The sequence below is a fragment of the Falco peregrinus genome, chromosome 11, assembly GCF_023634155.1.
Source record: "Falco peregrinus isolate bFalPer1 chromosome 11, bFalPer1.pri, whole genome shotgun sequence".
NCBI classification, from domain to species: Eukaryota; Metazoa; Chordata; class Aves; order Falconiformes; family Falconidae; genus Falco; species Falco peregrinus.
This window is the reverse complement of record NC_073731.1, coordinates 32,041,765-32,058,048: the sequence shown is the minus strand read 5'-3', so window position 1 is coordinate 32,058,048 and position 16,284 is coordinate 32,041,765. Positions and strand designations below refer to the sequence as shown.

At 41.1% G+C, this 16,284-nt stretch overlaps 1 long non-coding RNA gene across 1 annotated transcript in view; it reads left to right on the top strand.

Annotated features, from left to right (window-relative positions):
• The window catches only part of LOC114011108 (uncharacterized), a 171,326-nt gene that overhangs the window by 96,262 nt on the left and 58,780 nt on the right, over positions 1–16,284 (top strand). The window contains exon 7 of the long non-coding RNA XR_003552865.2: positions 8,946–9,108. This is a non-coding gene — a long non-coding RNA (uncharacterized LOC114011108). The remainder of the gene's footprint in view (positions 1–8,945; positions 9,109–16,284) is intronic.

The window sequence follows — 16,284 nt, the reverse complement described above, 5'->3', positions numbered from 1 at the left end:
TATTTATTTGCCTCCCCACCCCGCCCCTTCTCTGACTTCTTTCTCATGCTTTGCTCTGACTGCACTGCCTTTCTTGCTGGTTATAAAACTCAATTCATAATATGCCCAAAACCAACACTGACAAAGTGTATCATGTTAGCTGCACCACTAAATAAAAAAACCCCTTAATATTTTAAAGGTTTTTTTAGTCAAGGTTCAGTGGTTGAAATGTCACCCTTGTAGCTTGTTAAGCTCTTCAAAGGTTCAGAGCTTTAGGAAAAAGATGATGACTTTCTTCTTGATTAAAAATGAACTGTTTCAGTCTTGGAAACTGCTCCTTAATTAAAAAGTAAATCATATTATATGTTCACTATGATGAACCGATAATAATTGGAAATTACTATTTTATTACCTTACATATCAATAAAATGGTATAGTATTTGTGAGCGGAAAATCAAAAATAATCTTAAAATTCTGTCTCGGTGATAGGCTCTTTAATGTCTATTAGCATAGGCATTACTTTTGTGTCTGTTGTGGCTTAATGCTTTTATTATCTCAAATGTCATATAGAAATTATTTTCCATCACATTTTAAATATTATTCTGTAATAAACTTTGTGCCATTAAATCTTCAGGAGCTATTAACTGCTTTTACAGTAACAGAATTTTACATTTGGGCATACTGTAGCTGTTAGCTCAAGTACAGGCCATTTGGGGCTTGGTCTTAACTCCATAATAAAAGATATTTGTCTCTTTCCTCAGTATTAGATATTGTCCAGGATGCAAATGAGGTGACATTGCAGAGCTGTATCAGTGCAATGCACACAGGTGTGGTAGGACTGCTAGTCTTTCACCAGTGATTCATTCCAAAGCAGTTTTGAAGGGCTGTTCAAAAGCATTTAGTCTTAGCTGTCTGAGCGTGTGGGTCAGCCTCACATGGAAGCAAGAAGACTTATGCAGTTATGGGGATGCGTTATGCAGGAAAATTTGTAGAATCATAGAATGGTTTGGGTTGGAAGGGACCTTAAAGGTCATCATGTTCCAAGCCCCCTGCCATGGGCAGGGACACCTTCCACCAGACCAGGTTGCTCCAAGCCCTGTCCAGTCTGGGCTTGAGCACTGGCAGGGATGGGGCACCCACAGCTGCTCTGGGCAGCCTGTGCCAGTTCTTTACCACCTTCACAGTAAAGAATTTATTCCCAATCTAAATCTGTCCTCTTTCAGTTTAAAGCCATTCCCCCTTGTTCAATCACTACATGCCCTTGTAAAAAGTCACTCTCCAGCTTTCTTGTCGGCCCCTTTAGGTATGGGAAGGTTGCAATAAGGTCTCCCTGGAGCCTTCTCCAGGCTGAGCAACTCCAACTCTCTCAGCCTGTCTCCATAGGAGAAGTGCCTCAGCCCTCTCATCTTTGTGGCCTCCTCTGGATTCACTCCAACAGGTCCACATCCATCTGATGTTGGGGACCCCAGAGCTGAATGCAGCACTCCAGGTGGAGGTCTCATAAGACCAGAGTAGAAAGGGAGAATCCTCTCCCTTGGTCTGCTGGCCATGCTTCTTGTGATGCAGTCCACAGTACAGTTAGCTTTCTGGGTAGCAAAGGCATGTTTCTGGCTCATGCTGAGCTTTTCACCTACCAACACCCCCAAGTCATTCTCAGGGCTGCCCTCAATCCATTCTCTGTCCAGCCTGTCTTTGTGCTTGGGATTGCCCTGAGCCACATACCTGGCCTTGCTGAACTTCATGAGGTTTGCACAGGCCCACCTCTCAAGCCTATTAAGGTCCCCCTGGATGGTATCCCTTCCCTCCAGTGAGTTGATTGCACCGCACAGTTTGGTGGTGTTGGCAAACTTGCTGGGGGTGCATGTCCATGTCTCAGACAAAGACGTCAAACAGCACTGGTCCCAGTAGGGATCTGAGGAATGCTGCTTATCACTGGCCTCCACTTGGACATTGAGCTCTTGACCACAATTCTGAGTGCCACCATCCAGCCAATTCCTTATCCACCTAGTGGTCCCTCTGTCAGATCCATCTCTCTCCAGTTTAGAGACAAGGATGTTGTGTGACAGTGTCACATGCTTTGCACAAGTCCGGGTAGATGATGTCAGTTGGTTTTCCATCATCCACCAGCACTGTAACCCCCTTGTAGAAGGCTGCCAGATTTGTCAGGCATGATGTGCCCTTAGTGAAGCCATATTGGCTGTCACCAATCACCTCCTTATTTTCCATGTTCCTTAGCACAGTTTCCAGGAGGATCTGCTCCATGATCTTGCCAGGCACTGAGGTGAGACTGACTGGCCTGTAGTTCCCCAGGTCTTCCTTATTTCCCTTTTTAAAATTTGAGGTTATGTTTCCCCTTTTCCTGTCTGTTGGTATTTCACCCAGGCTGCCATGACTTCTCAAATATGATGGATAGTGACTTTGCCACTTCATCTGCCAGTTCCCTTAGGATCTGTGGATGCATCTCCTTGGATCCCATGGGCTTGTGCACCTTCAGGTTCCTTAGACGGTCTCAAACATGATCTTCTTCTACAGTGGGAGGTTCTTTATTCTCCCAGCCCATGCCTTTGTCTTCTGCGACTTGGGTGGTGTGGCTCAAGTCCTTGCCAGCAAAGACTGAAGCAAAAAAGTCGTTGAGTACCTTGGCCTTCTCCATGTCCCAGGTAATGAGGCCTCTTGTTTCCTTCTGTAGAGGGCCCACATTTTCCCTGGTTTTCCCTTTATTGTTGATGTACCTATGGAAACTTTTCTTGTTGCCCTTGATGTTCCTGGTCAGATTTAATTCTATCCAGGCTTTAGCTTTCCTAACCTGATCCCTGCCTGCTCAGACAGTTTGTCTGTGTTCCTCTCAGGCTATGTGTCCTTGCTTATGCCCCCTGTAGGCTTCCTTTTTGTTTGATCTTGTTCAGGAGCTCCTTGTTCATCCACGCAGGCCTCCTGGCATTTTTGCCTGACTTAGCCTTTGTTGGGATGCATCACTCCTGACCTTGGAGGAGGTGATCCTTGAATATTAACCATCTTTCTTTGGTGCTTCTTCCCTCCAGGGCTTTATCCCATGGTACTGTGTGAAGCAGTTCAGGAGAGCTGACTTTGGCCTCTTCAGGGAAGTCCAGCGTAGTGAGCCTGCTGTGTGCCCTCCTCACTGCCCTAAGGGTCTTGAACTCCACCATTTCATGATCACTGCAGCAAAGGCTGCCCTTGAACTTCACATTCCACACCAGCCCCTCCTTATTGGTGAGAACAAGGTCTAGTGTAGCACCGCTCCTCTATCACTTGGAGAAGGAAGTTATCATCAATGCATTCCAGTAACTTCCTGGACTGCTTATGCCCTGCTGTGTTGTCCCTCCAACAGATATTGGGGTGGTTGAAGTCCACCACGAGAACCAGGCTTGTGAATGTGAGGCAGGTCCTATCTGTCTATAGAGGGTCTTATCTGCTCAGTCTTCCTAGTATGGTGACCTGTAGCAGACCCCCACTATAATGTCATCTGTCCCTGCCCTGCCTTTAATCCTGACCCATAAGCTTTTGGTTGGCTCCTCTTCCATCCCCAAGCAGAACTCCACACACTGCAGCAGGTCACTGACATAGAGGGTGACACACCCTTCTTGTGTCCCCTGCCTGTCCTTCCTAAAGAGCCTGTATCCTTTCATTCCAACACTTCAGTCACAGGAGCCATCCCACCATTGCTCACTGATGCTGATAAGATCGTAGCCCTGCAGGCATACAAACATCTTTAATTCCTCTTGTTTATTCCCCATGCTACGTACATTTGTATTTGAGTTTGGTCCCTGATGAAGCTGACTTACTGGCTGGAATGCCTGGAATTCCTTTGTGCTGCTCTTCAGGTGCTCTCCTGCTGACTTGTCATCCAGCTCTGATGGATGCTCTGGGCATCTCTTGCTGGCACTGGTGTCAAACTGGTAGAAGAGGGATGTATTGAGATTCCCGTCCCCTGGCAGCTTTAGTTTAGACCCCTCTTCGCCAGCCTGGCAAGCCTATGACCAGAGATGCTCTTCCCCATCTCTGACAGATAGAACCCATCAGCCCCTAGCAGACCAGCTTTCTTGAGCTGGAGAATATTGGTCTGTAATAATTGCAAAGTGGGTGCTATGAGAACAGTACCCTGAGTGTGGAGTAGGACTACCTGTCTACCTAAGTAGAGTAGGGATATGGAATTTATTCAGCTAAATGAGGTTTCACAATCAGGGGACTTCTTAGTGCAAATGATGCATGTCAGGGGAGATGACCCAATTTTGCATGCTAGAAAGTTTGGATAATAAGAATCCAGATAAACAAGCCCCCAGTGCACTATGTATTGTATTTAAATACAGGGTTCTGTCCCTACCACAGTTTTTAAATAACTGCTGCTTGTACTAATTATCAAAATGACAAGATTTCTATGTAGAGAAAAAACTATTTCCTATGCTCTTCTTCTGAGTTCTGTTGTGAAGTCATCATGATCAAAACTCATGAGATTAGAGGTGGTTTTGGGAATAAGAATCTTAAACCTTGTATCCTGATTTCATTACAGAGTAAAGAATAAGGCAAAACCTGGTCTAGGAGAGAAAAGTTGTTGTTCATAGAACTTTCCATAATTAGCAAACACAACAGGGATAAAGGAAATTGGGCACAGTAAATTGCTTTTTGTTTCAGGTTTCTCTTTATTCAAGCTTGCCCCAGCGTGGTATCCATTCTTTCAGTGTGAATTTTCATTAGTGAAGCCAAGAGATTTCAACAAAACTAAATGTTAACTTTTAGCATCTCTCAAGCTCAAACCAATTTCTCAATCTTCTGAATTTGGTCAAAATAATCCCTTTCAGGAGCTCGTCGTGGCTTGTGAAGGAAATAAATAATATCTGATCCATGACCTATAAGTAGAGTCATTATAATTTTGCTAATCACCAGCCTGCTGAAACATACTCAGAAGCTAAAAACTGAATTCACAGGTAGTGATGTCAGATATAATGCTGTGCTTGTATAAGCTTATGTAGGTAAAGTAAACTAAAAAGCGATGTATTTCAACTTGAGTTCTGTTTATCTAAAAAAGATATTTTTTTTTCTATTTGAAAAAAAGTTGGTTTCTTGTTTGGGTTTTTTTTTTTTTTTTTTTTCCTTTTCCTATTTTCCTTTTATAGCAGAGTAAGGAGAAAGCGTGCATCTGTGATGCAAGATAGTCATGGTATAGTAAGGGATGCTGAAGCCTCATGGCTTTTTAATAACTGTCTTCCAGTCCTAGGGATATTTGAAATAGAATTTTGGTCATGGTGACATTAGGAAATGCGAGTGTCAGATGCAATTAGGCTATTTCCCATTTGGCAGAATTATTACCTTGCTTTTACTGCAGTTTAATATTCCAAGCATCCTTGGTGACTTCTTAGTGTGTGTGTGTGTGGGTGTTAAAGCTAATAGAGGAATGCAAATGGGAATACCCTGATCCCATTCAGCCTTTACCAAAGCGCTCTTTATGCTTGGGAGATGGAATGAGGAGAGCTCTGCAGGACCTCTCCCTCCTGTAGCATGAAGCTGGACTGTGCCACTTCAGAGAGAGAGGTCTTGTGAGATTGTGCTCATCTGCATGCAGGGGTAGGGTTTTCCCTGGGGAGGAAAGGGTGGAGAAGCAAGGAGCTGGATGGTTTGGTTCTGCAGCATCTGACATGGTGCGCTCCCTATCTGTCACTAATACTGTGTCTGTACAAAAAGTCACCCATGCCAGGTGACAAGCCCAAGGATACCATCCAAAGCCAGTGTCGATGATGTTATTTTCCGGTTTGTCTGAACCTAGTGCTGTCTCTTCTCCAGCGTTCCCAATGCCCTAACTGGGCAATGAGTGAGTGTAGGGTAATTTATATGTGCATATACAGAAACTTTCCACATAAGAAGCAAATCTTACAACAGCTGTAGTCATTTAAAAGTGAAGACAGTTTCTTACATAAAGCATAAATTTTGTGTTTAAATGCTGAGTAGCTTTCTATGTGGTTTATTTGTGGAGTTCTTTTACCAGCTAAAAATGTAAGCTACTACATAAATATTTGTTCAGGCTTAGTTGCAAAATGACAGAGCAATGTTTCATGTACAGTACTTCATCGATGGAACAATTTGATTGAAGTCTATAGGGAAACTGATGATGAAAGGAATTATTTCAAGGCTAGCATAATTTCCAAGGGGATTTTAAGCACTTGCTGTCTTTTCAGCCATAGCTACATAACTTGGCATATACAGAACAGTTAACTATGGAGACGCGTTATCTTTCAGCTTTGGTATTCTTGATATTTCTGCCCTCTTATAAGATGTTCAGAAACATGCAAAATTTCCAGGTTCCTTTTTGTTCAAATCTGGAAGTGTGGGAAATCCACATGTGTTTCAGTGTAACGAGTGAAATTTAATAACTGACACAAGCTTTCTGCTTCGTTTATAGCTTTCCTATTTCAGTCTCCCATACACCGTGGATCTGTGTCTGATATTTAAAACCAAAATATCTCACTGGGAGACATAAAAGGAATAAATGGAACATCTTGTTATAGCTCTGTACATGTGTCTGTGATGGGCTATAGAGAACTCTTTCACTTTTTGTAGCTGTTCCCTTCATAAATGTAGGTATTGCAAAACAGAGGGAAGGGTAATCTCTTCTGGTATGAAGCCAGGGTACTGGGATCTAGTTTGGCAAGTGTTCTCTGCCTAGTTCTGCCACAAATTATTTGCTGATTTTGATCAAATAATCACAGCTATATCTAATTTCATATAAATAGCGGGAACTGTTACATTAATAATTTGACAATTCAACTGTGACAATCTGTGCTTAAAAAAGTCTGAAATTATGGAGTAAAAGCATTTACATAAATTCAGATGGTGAGAAGATGATTTATTAATAGACCTTTTCAGTGTAAATTTGAGGTAGGTATATGTGCCCAGCTACATAAAGCAATTCATAGGCTGCCCTAATAACTTGTTTGCTGTTATGGTAACACCTCAAAGCTACTGTACCACATAACCATTGTATGTGGACTCAACTCTATCTCCATCTTCCTCTTTAATTATTCATTCCATTTTAAAGAATTTTATTTTCGAAAAGGAATATTTAAATATATCTTTATTTTCTGATTAACATTTTGGCACAGTTTTTTTCCTTTGACTGCAAATAGTAAGGAAACCAAAAGAAGCACTGACTGCATAGAATCTGAAAAAAAATATTGCAAAAACTTAAGTGTTTTAGTAGGTCAGTTATGCCAAGATACCTGATAGCGTGATCTGACCTGTTAAAATGACAAATACAGCTCTCAGTTAAGAGGTTCACTAATTTTTGAAATTATCCAGGAATGCATAACTTAGGAAAAAAGTGAATATGAAAGGATGGTGTGGGAGCCCATACTGTGAGCTGGCTGCCTCGGAGCTTGTTTGCATCCCCGCCAGGCTCAGTGCAAGGCTGCCCAGTGCTGTAACCAGGCTCGGCAGCTGTGGACCAGACAAAGAGCAAACAGCCATCTGAACCCAGACATCAGCCAGGGTCAAGAAATGGCCACTTTTTTGGGGGGACATACCCAGACACGACTGACCACCTCAGCCTGCTGAGGCACGTGCAGTCCGTGATGAAGGACCATGCAGCTGTCGCGTGTGCCGAGATAGGGAGCATGTGGTGACGTGTGGTACGTGCTCTTGTCTGGGAAATGGGCTCCTCGAATGCCCTATAAAAGACTGTCCCATTGAACAGTAAGGCCGTGATCTGGAGACCCCCCTCACCAATGGACAAGGCAACTACGGATCAACAGGCTGCTGCTGGATCCATGGTGGTGACTATCTCTTGCAATTCTATCCTGACTGCTTGCTAGGTTTCCTTTTTTCCTATCCTTCCTTCCCTTTCCTATTGCTATTTTCTTGTGAACGCTGTTTCAACAAACATTTCTGATTTCACCTTGTTTGCGTCTTCATCTCACTCTGAGTATAACATCAAATCTCCCTGGCTTGGGCTGTCCAGGACCAGAGCAAATGGTAGTACTGAAAGATCGATAGGCTGCAAAGCAGGTAGGAGGTTTCCTTACATGTATACTTCCTATTCACAAGTGTCTTACATTAACTAAGGAGTTGCATGCCTGAGTCCATGCACTCTGAATTATTTTATCTCATGCAACAGTCAATTTTATGATCAACTGTCTGTCGTGTCTCAAAGTAGGTAGCAAGATACAAGAGGATTTTTATGTGCAATTCAGACTCTCCTATCTGGGTTAGAGCATTCCTGACAGTTGCATCTTTCCTGGGGTAATTTGGCTGGGAATTGCTAGTACTGGCAAGATAAACCAGCACTGGGTAATCTTACAGCAATTATGAAAGTTAACATCAGGCACTTTTTTTTCTTTTTTTTTTTTTTTTTTTTTTTTTTTTTCCCCAGAGGCAAGTGCACCTTTAATACGTGAGTTTATTTACAGAATGTGCCACACTCCTCCTGGATTCTGCTCACAGAATGGAAAGGTGGAAAAGCACCCACAAAGCAGCTATTGAATAAACAGCCCGCTTCACCCTTCAGAGCTCTCTCACTGCTTGGGTGGAAAGTATGATGGATGGACAAAGTTTGCAGAAAGATACAATCGGTTCTTGGCTAGCTGAGAGGGAGGCTCTAACCTCTGAGTCCCCGGAGAGGTTTTTGAGTCAACCCTATTATCCTCGTAAGGCTGTAACAGTTGCAAGGAGTGTTGATCCTTTCATCCTGCAGCTTTAACATTGTTACTGTGAAGAGCTCTGCAAATACTTGAGACAAAACTGACCTTTGGGCTTGGAAAAGCCTGGGGGTTCTGGACTTTCTTGATTGCAGGAAAAAGTGTGAAAGAAAAGTCAGCATTGGTTTGATAGATTGGTCTGTCAATCTAGCTTTTTAAAGATCACCTTGGAAAAAACAGTCAAACAAATCAGCTGGTCTGGAAGAAGCACGTGCTGAAACTCCATAAAGAGAAAACTTTTGCATAAACTTTTTTTCTTTGCAGGTCATCTGAAGTAGCAGGAAACAAATGGAAGAGAAGGGTCTTGGAAAGTGAGAGCGTTTCTGAACCTGCCCGACATGCATTCCCTTCGCGCCAGCTCACGCCCGATCTGTCTTTCCTTCAATCTTATTCCTTTCTGTTTCAGAAGATACTGTTCCAGAGACAGGTGAGCTTGCTTTTCTTGGTACTCCTAATCTGTAACAGTTCATAAGAACTTAAGAAATATGTTGGTGGTTAGTGGTGAGGTTTGGATTTGTTTTTCGCCTAGTATTTGGAGTTATTTCTTTATAAAAATTGTGGTCAGTTTGCAACTTTTTGGAAGTTTACAGGTATCCTGATTGATGCTTCCTTGAGATGTGTTATAGCAAAGCTAAATAATCACAAACAGTATGTAATGAATGTGCAGGGTATTTCCACTCTGGGAATTAAAAATCTTTTGAGTTCATTTATGGTAGATGCTGCAGTGTAACCACCTGGTGGAGTCATTGCAAGGCCTGGTTAATGGTAGAGATTTTTATGCCAGAATTTGTTACTTCAGTATCTTGCACACTGTTCTGTGGTGGAAATGTTTCACAGGCCATAAAGCTGTCCCTTCTGCCAGCTGCAACTTTTGAAAAATCATAGCTTGCTGCAGCCTTGATTCTGCTGTTGCTAGAGGATGCATCCCACATTTCAGATATGTTTAGGTGTTGCAGGTCCATTGAAAATGTGTGGCCTATAATGAGGGCCCTGTTAAAATTAGTGTGTATTTGGAGTCTATCTGTTTGGTGTGACCCTCAGCACAAAGTATAGTACCTAAGCAGAACAGCAGTGAAATTACTTGGTGGCTTTTTGATAGCTTGGCTAAGGAACAAAACACCCTTTTGCTGAAGATGTGTATGCAGATGCCAAGCTCTCTTCTAAGCTTTGGAGGATTAAACAATAGGTGAGGTGGAAATGGTCTTCCTCTCCCCACCCTTTCAAAATGAGGTATTTTGACTGGGACAGATACACTTCTTGTATAACTAAACATGATGTGCTGAGTCTCAGTGAGAAGGATGCTTTAAATAAAGTAGTGTTTCATAGAAAAGATTAATTTCTTATAGGCAAAAAGCAAAGCTTCCTGAAAGAACCGTGATGTTGATCCAATTCCATTACTTTCAAGTTTTTGATGCCTGCTGAAGCGTAATGTTGCCTCAGAAGCAAAAGGAAGGGACTTTTTCACAGATTGTAAAGAAGTTGTGACATTTCTCAGATTCATAATAGTTTTTCAGAAGTTCCAACATTAACTCTTTTATGCTATCATACATCTGAACTGAAAAACCCCTTTGTTCCCTATGCCAATTATCTTTTTAGGGTTGATCAACCGCTACAGTTTGTGTATACCACATGCTCTCAGCTCCTAGGAATTTAACTTTGCTATACTCTGTCTGTACAAAAATATTTAGCTTAGCCTTTCCTGGTTTTAATCATTGTCTTTTGCTCAATGTAATGGATTTTGCAGTAGCATAGCTGATATTAATGCCATTAAAACACTTAAGTAGAGAGGAGCTGATATTCCAGAAAGTGTTTGAGTTAGCTGAGAAGTGAGGCTGATATTTTACCCTTCTAGTAACAGAATAGAGATATGCTATTTCGTTGCAGGTTCAGTAGTAATTATTTACACTGATGAATAGAGAAATGGAGCAAAACGTTCTGCTCCAGGCTTTTACTGTAACTTGTTTGAGGCTGAGCAGAATAACTAAAGTTTCTTTTTCATGAAGAAGAACGCAGATGAGGTGACAAAATGTGACTGGGGAATAAGGTTGTGACAAGACCGATCTGTGAGGAAACCAGCAGAAACCAGGATAGGATGTTCCCCAGAGGGCCAACCAGTGCAGCTGTGCTGGCTTCTGAAGGCATGAGTCTGTGCAGGAGGTGTGATGATCTGGCCCTAGGCTACTGAAATGTGTTATTAAAAGAATGATCCTTATTTCCTTCTTTCATGAGAAAGGCATTCTTCTACAGAAATTTCTGTTGCTTTGATGTCAGAAAACAGGGTTGTTCTGAGTAGTGCTGATATTTAGTATCCCAAAGAGTCTGTTGTAATGAACAGGTGAGGCTTTTACGTGCTTCCAGGGGAAACTTGATGAGTGGGAGAATGTGGAGGAGGAAGAGTGCTGCTCCTTCCTCAGGCAAGTCAGGTGTTGCTGCTTTGGCTTTGGGAAGTGATGTTGCATGGGGCCACAGACTGAGGCACAGGGATGCTCAAGCTAGCGGAGCTCTGCAGTATAGAAGCGGAGAAGCAGTGTGCAGCTACGTGAAGAACTCTCCGCAGAGCTTACTGGGTTTTGTGTGGATTTCTATGACTCTGCTAATACCTGGGCTTCAATGCGCTGCTTTGTGGATGAAGAAGATCACTGCTAACACTGAGGTCAGGCTGGGAGATTTCAAATCTCTGTTTCCTCTGGCAGAGTACAGAAGAGAGTGCTGTGACCACTGCATGCTCTAGGTTGTGTCACCTGTTGCACTGTGTGAACCCTGCAGATGTCTGTGCACGTACCTCACACCGTGCTCAGCAGCAAATTGTTACTGATGCCAGTCAGAGGATCAAAGAGGGACAAAGTACTGTTATGGGTCAGATATATGTCTAAAACCTCAGAATCGAGGAAAACATGAATAGCTCATCCAAGGTCAGTATCACGTATCAGCTAAGCTGTGTGTCAGTGGAGCTTTAATCTTGGTATTTTTTTCCCAGAATATGCATAAAATTGAAAAAAGCAGATGATAATGCATGATGACTTGACTTATTGAAAGCCAAGAGGAGACTGAGTAATTTCAGTATGAATCCACACTACTGAAGAGACAACACCACAATATTGAGTCAAATTAAGAAATGTCAAGAGGGTAAACGAAGGGGTAATGAATTGTAGTTTTAGAAATGACTATATTTTTAAATGGGTATGGGGGTTTTGTGTTGTGGTTTCGTGTTTGGTTCTTGTTTGGGTTTTTTGTTTGTTTGTTTTCTGGTTTTTTTTTTCTTGGAGTAGCTGCATCAGACACTTGGGACAAAGCAGATGAAAGATGAGTACATATTAAGACTAGAATAGCAAATAAAGGAAATTTCCCAGTAATGTTCTATTGCATCTTCCAGTATATCCTTGTGGAATGCAGTACTCAGGTGGTCTCAAGAGCATGCAATGGCATGGAAGAGAAAACTCATGAAAAGAAAGGAAAGTTCGAGAACAAGAACTGAGAAAAGAAGATGATAGATATATGAAAGAAAGTGTTCTTTATAGAAAGTAAAGTAGGAATTGGTAGTCAAATTTTGGTAATGTTAACTGCTCGTAAGACAGACACGACTCCCAGTAACCCCCCGAACAGCAAGTTCCAAGAAATACTCTTTATACAGCTTGTAATGTGGTAAGGCTAAGAGTCATGCTGTAACTAAATACTGCAATAAAGGAGGGATTACCAGAAAAGCAAATATTGTCATGCTTCATGTATAAGCCAAGTGCCTAAGTGCTGGGTTTTTATATGAAAAATTCCTTGAACAAGCTATTCCCCTTTATCTACCGCAAGGTTTCTGAAGGGAAATACTCTGTTAGATGACATCGAGGGTTTGTGCCATGCTCATGTTATACTGCCCTAACTAGTTATGGCTCGGTCATTAAATGCAGCAGAATCTTACCAGAGTCTGTGACCCCAAATGTCACCAAACAGCCTGCTGTCTTCAGAGAAGAGCGAAACACCTCATGTTGCCTCTAGGATGCTCAGCTAGATGTAACATCGCTGACAGATTATATCAACTTCTATGATCCTTATTTTGTTTCCTTTGATCTCTCCTAACAAAGTACAGTTTGTTTAAAACAACTGAAGCCATTAATTCTCTCAAATTTTTTTTTTTTTTTTTTTGTGCAAACCTATATGCTGCCTTTAGTGGCTGCTGGTGGAAATAAGCCTAGGATTGCTTTAAAGTTTTATATACTAAAAGAACTGTTTTGAAACTTGATTCCTTTCTAATTAAAATGAAATCTGAACCCATGTGAGGTTTTTGATAATTTCAGCCTTTGTTGCAAGAGCAGTTCTACATGAGTGAAGTTCTTTTATCTCAGGAACTCACTGCTATTGTACCATTTTATGTTCTAGCTGCTAATTTCACCCCACACTGTCTCATTGACTTCAGTGGGAATTTTCCTTGAACAAGAATTAAATAGTCTTTGGAATTAGTTCCCCCATGAATTCAGAATATTAGATATCGGCTCAGGTTATGTTACACGCTGGCAATTTTCCACCTGTTAAAATTCTTGGAACACATGCAATAAAATGTCTTCAAGCTTGATAAGAAAAGTTACATGTGGTTTGAATTGTCTGCAGAAGTCTAGGAGTTTGCTTGGAGTTTGTGAAGGCTGCTCTGAGGTTCTCTTACAGGAAAGGAAATTTCTGTACAGAGCTCCTTATTTCACTACTGCCAATTCTGCATTACTTTGGAGTTATGCACTTAAATAAAGAGAAATGACTTTTTCTTATGGTAAATAATGAGTAAATTATAAAGACAAGAGCATAAAAAAAACCGCCAAACACCAAAACCCCACAGCTCAGCATGGGGTTCTTACCTTGAAAGAAGACCCAGAATATTTTATTTACATGCTTGGGTTTGCATGTATGGTGAAAGAGAGAAAATTTAAGCAGCATATGCGTAATTGAGGATGGGATTGTTATTAGTTGTGCAAAATTGAAGGAATACATCTTCAAATGACTCTGTTCCTGCATGTGAAAGCAAACTTTGGCATTTGAAAGACTTTTAATCTTCCTTGGCTGTTCTAGATGTGCTTATCTGTCCTTGTGCTAGCTTTAAGCATACACTTACAGGGACATTGTAACAGGCTTAACAAGGGACCACTGGATTTTTTTTCTTTAGTTTTTCTAATTCTCAGGCAAAGTGGTTGATTGGAAATAATTGCCATTTGCCTTGATCCTGCCTGTGAAGGCTGTTTCCAAATACTTTTCCCATTTTTTTAATCCCACTTTTTTTTTTTTAAGGCATCTTCCTTGTAATCAAATATTTTTGACAAGATGTGGATGATTTTGTTACTAATTCAGTACTCTTCATCCATAAAAAAATGTATTTATTAAATACTCATTTTTGACTTTGTATTAGCAAATAGGCTGGAGGTCCACACATGTCAATACTGGATACATAAACTTCACAGGTTCTGCTGATTAAGAGGAAAGAGGAGCTTATAAGAATCTTCTACACTGAAGTTGTTTGTTTAATGTTTTCTAGCTGAACACCTTATATATAGTGTACCCTTGTGAACGGACATTCTTTTAGACAACGAGAAATATATCTTTGGGATATGTTTGGTTTCTAGAAATCATCAGTTCTATGGGTGTGTTTACTATTTTTTGTAACTGTATGGTACAATATATGTGGATGTTGTGCTCAAGAGATAGATCATGTACTCTGAAAGCATACTATAACTACATTGTCTCTAAAATGCTTTAAGTAATTTGCCTGGATGGATTTAATAACTCCCCCACCCCCACCCCTTCTTTTATCCTTGCTACTATTTGAAACTGCTACAGGTAAATCTCTCCCTTAGAACTGGGTGAAAGCCAGGGGCAAGATCTTCAGCTAGAATAGATCGGTGCAGTTTGTCTCATTTCTCAGGAAAACCTTGTCTTTGCCCTTCTGATGATCTCATTCTTGAAGAAACGTCTGCTTCTCCGAACAGCCTTGCTCCCCTGAGATGCTCGTGGAGTCTGGCAGGTCTATAGCCTGGCTTCCAGCACACTAATGACCTTTATCTTTTTTGTGTGTATCCGTGTCCCACCTCCACACTGGGCAATATGGTTATTTTTTATTTGCCTAAATCTTTGCTAAGATCACATCCTTGTTTTAACAAGTAGAAGCACCAAGTACTAACACAGAAGTGAGGCTGAAGTTTCACCTGTGGGATTCCTTTACTGGGCAGTGTGGTAGTAGAAGCATTGTTTGTTCTAGCTCGGAAATTCTGTACAAGATACACTTTAGCAGTAAATAATACAACAGTACCTATTTTTATTTTAAAGTAAGCATAACAAATTGTTACTTTCTTATTTAGTTCTTCATTAGTGAAGTGGCTAGAGACTCCAGTATGAGTTTGTTCAAGTGATGCTGAATGCAAGCATGCAAACCTGGGTTTTGGCATATTACGTCTGATACAATTGTGAGTGAAAATACTTTCTTACTGGAAAAGATAGGGCGTTGAAGATAGTGCATCGCAAAAATGCCTTTATTGTTACAGAGCATGTGATGAACTAGGTGATGTGTGCAAACAAGTGGGAGAAATGTTGTGATCCACTGGTGCTCAGAAAACAATTATTTTTAGGATAGACTGTTTTCCCTCTTCCTTTGTAGTATGAGCTGATCTAATTTATCATCCCAAGCTCTCAGGTACAAATCTGGGGAACAGATACTGCCACCATGGAAACTAAAATTTCAGAAGAAGCCGCGTGATCTCAGCAGCTGGCACATAATGAAAATACTAAATAATGTGGAAGCTTTCAGTTAGCAATTCTGCAGGGCAATTTCTGGTTGTTTGGGTTGTTGCTTGCGCAGGACCTTGCTGTCCATATGCGATGTTTCTCATGATGGAGAAAAGATTGAAGAGAAAGATGAAATGTCAAGGTTTTTTATGTCTAGTATCTAGTTTGCTGTTTCCAAATATTGTAGAGTAACTGTCATCATTTTTTAATGAATAATGTTATTGCTTAAGGTCAGCATAAGTCCTCAATGCAATTAAATGATTTTGGAGTGAAATACTAAATTCAGCATGACTTGAGGATGTGTGTGTAGGGGAAAAAAATGGATTGTTGATATTTATTGCTGTTATTTATCAAGGAAGGGTGTTTTCTGACACACTTAAAGTTATTTTTACTATTGTTCTATAAACCTGCTTCAAGGAAGGTATTTATGTGACAGATTCGTGATGAGTGTGCTCCAGGTAGGTCCACTTTCTGATTGAATGTGAACTAGGGAAGAATTGTCCCTTTGCTTACTCGATCATGTAGGCTTATTGCCTGAGAGAGAAAGCAAGGGATTTAGTCCCAGCCTCAGAGCACAGCAGAACTTTTTTTGTAATGAAATGACTCTATGGAAAAGTTTTGAATCATTGACCTAGGAAACAATGAAGCAGCCTTTTTGTAAAAGGTTATGGGATTTGCTGAATTGGAATAGCATGCTATTCCAATGGAAATATTGCAGCTTGGTTTAATCTCTGAGCACTGTGGTAGGTGTATGACACTTCCTGAATGAGTGCTGGTGGTTTTTGAACAAATTAAGTAGAAGTGTGTTTATGTGCTTCTTGGTGTTATGTGCCGCTAGCAAGCGTCCAAAACA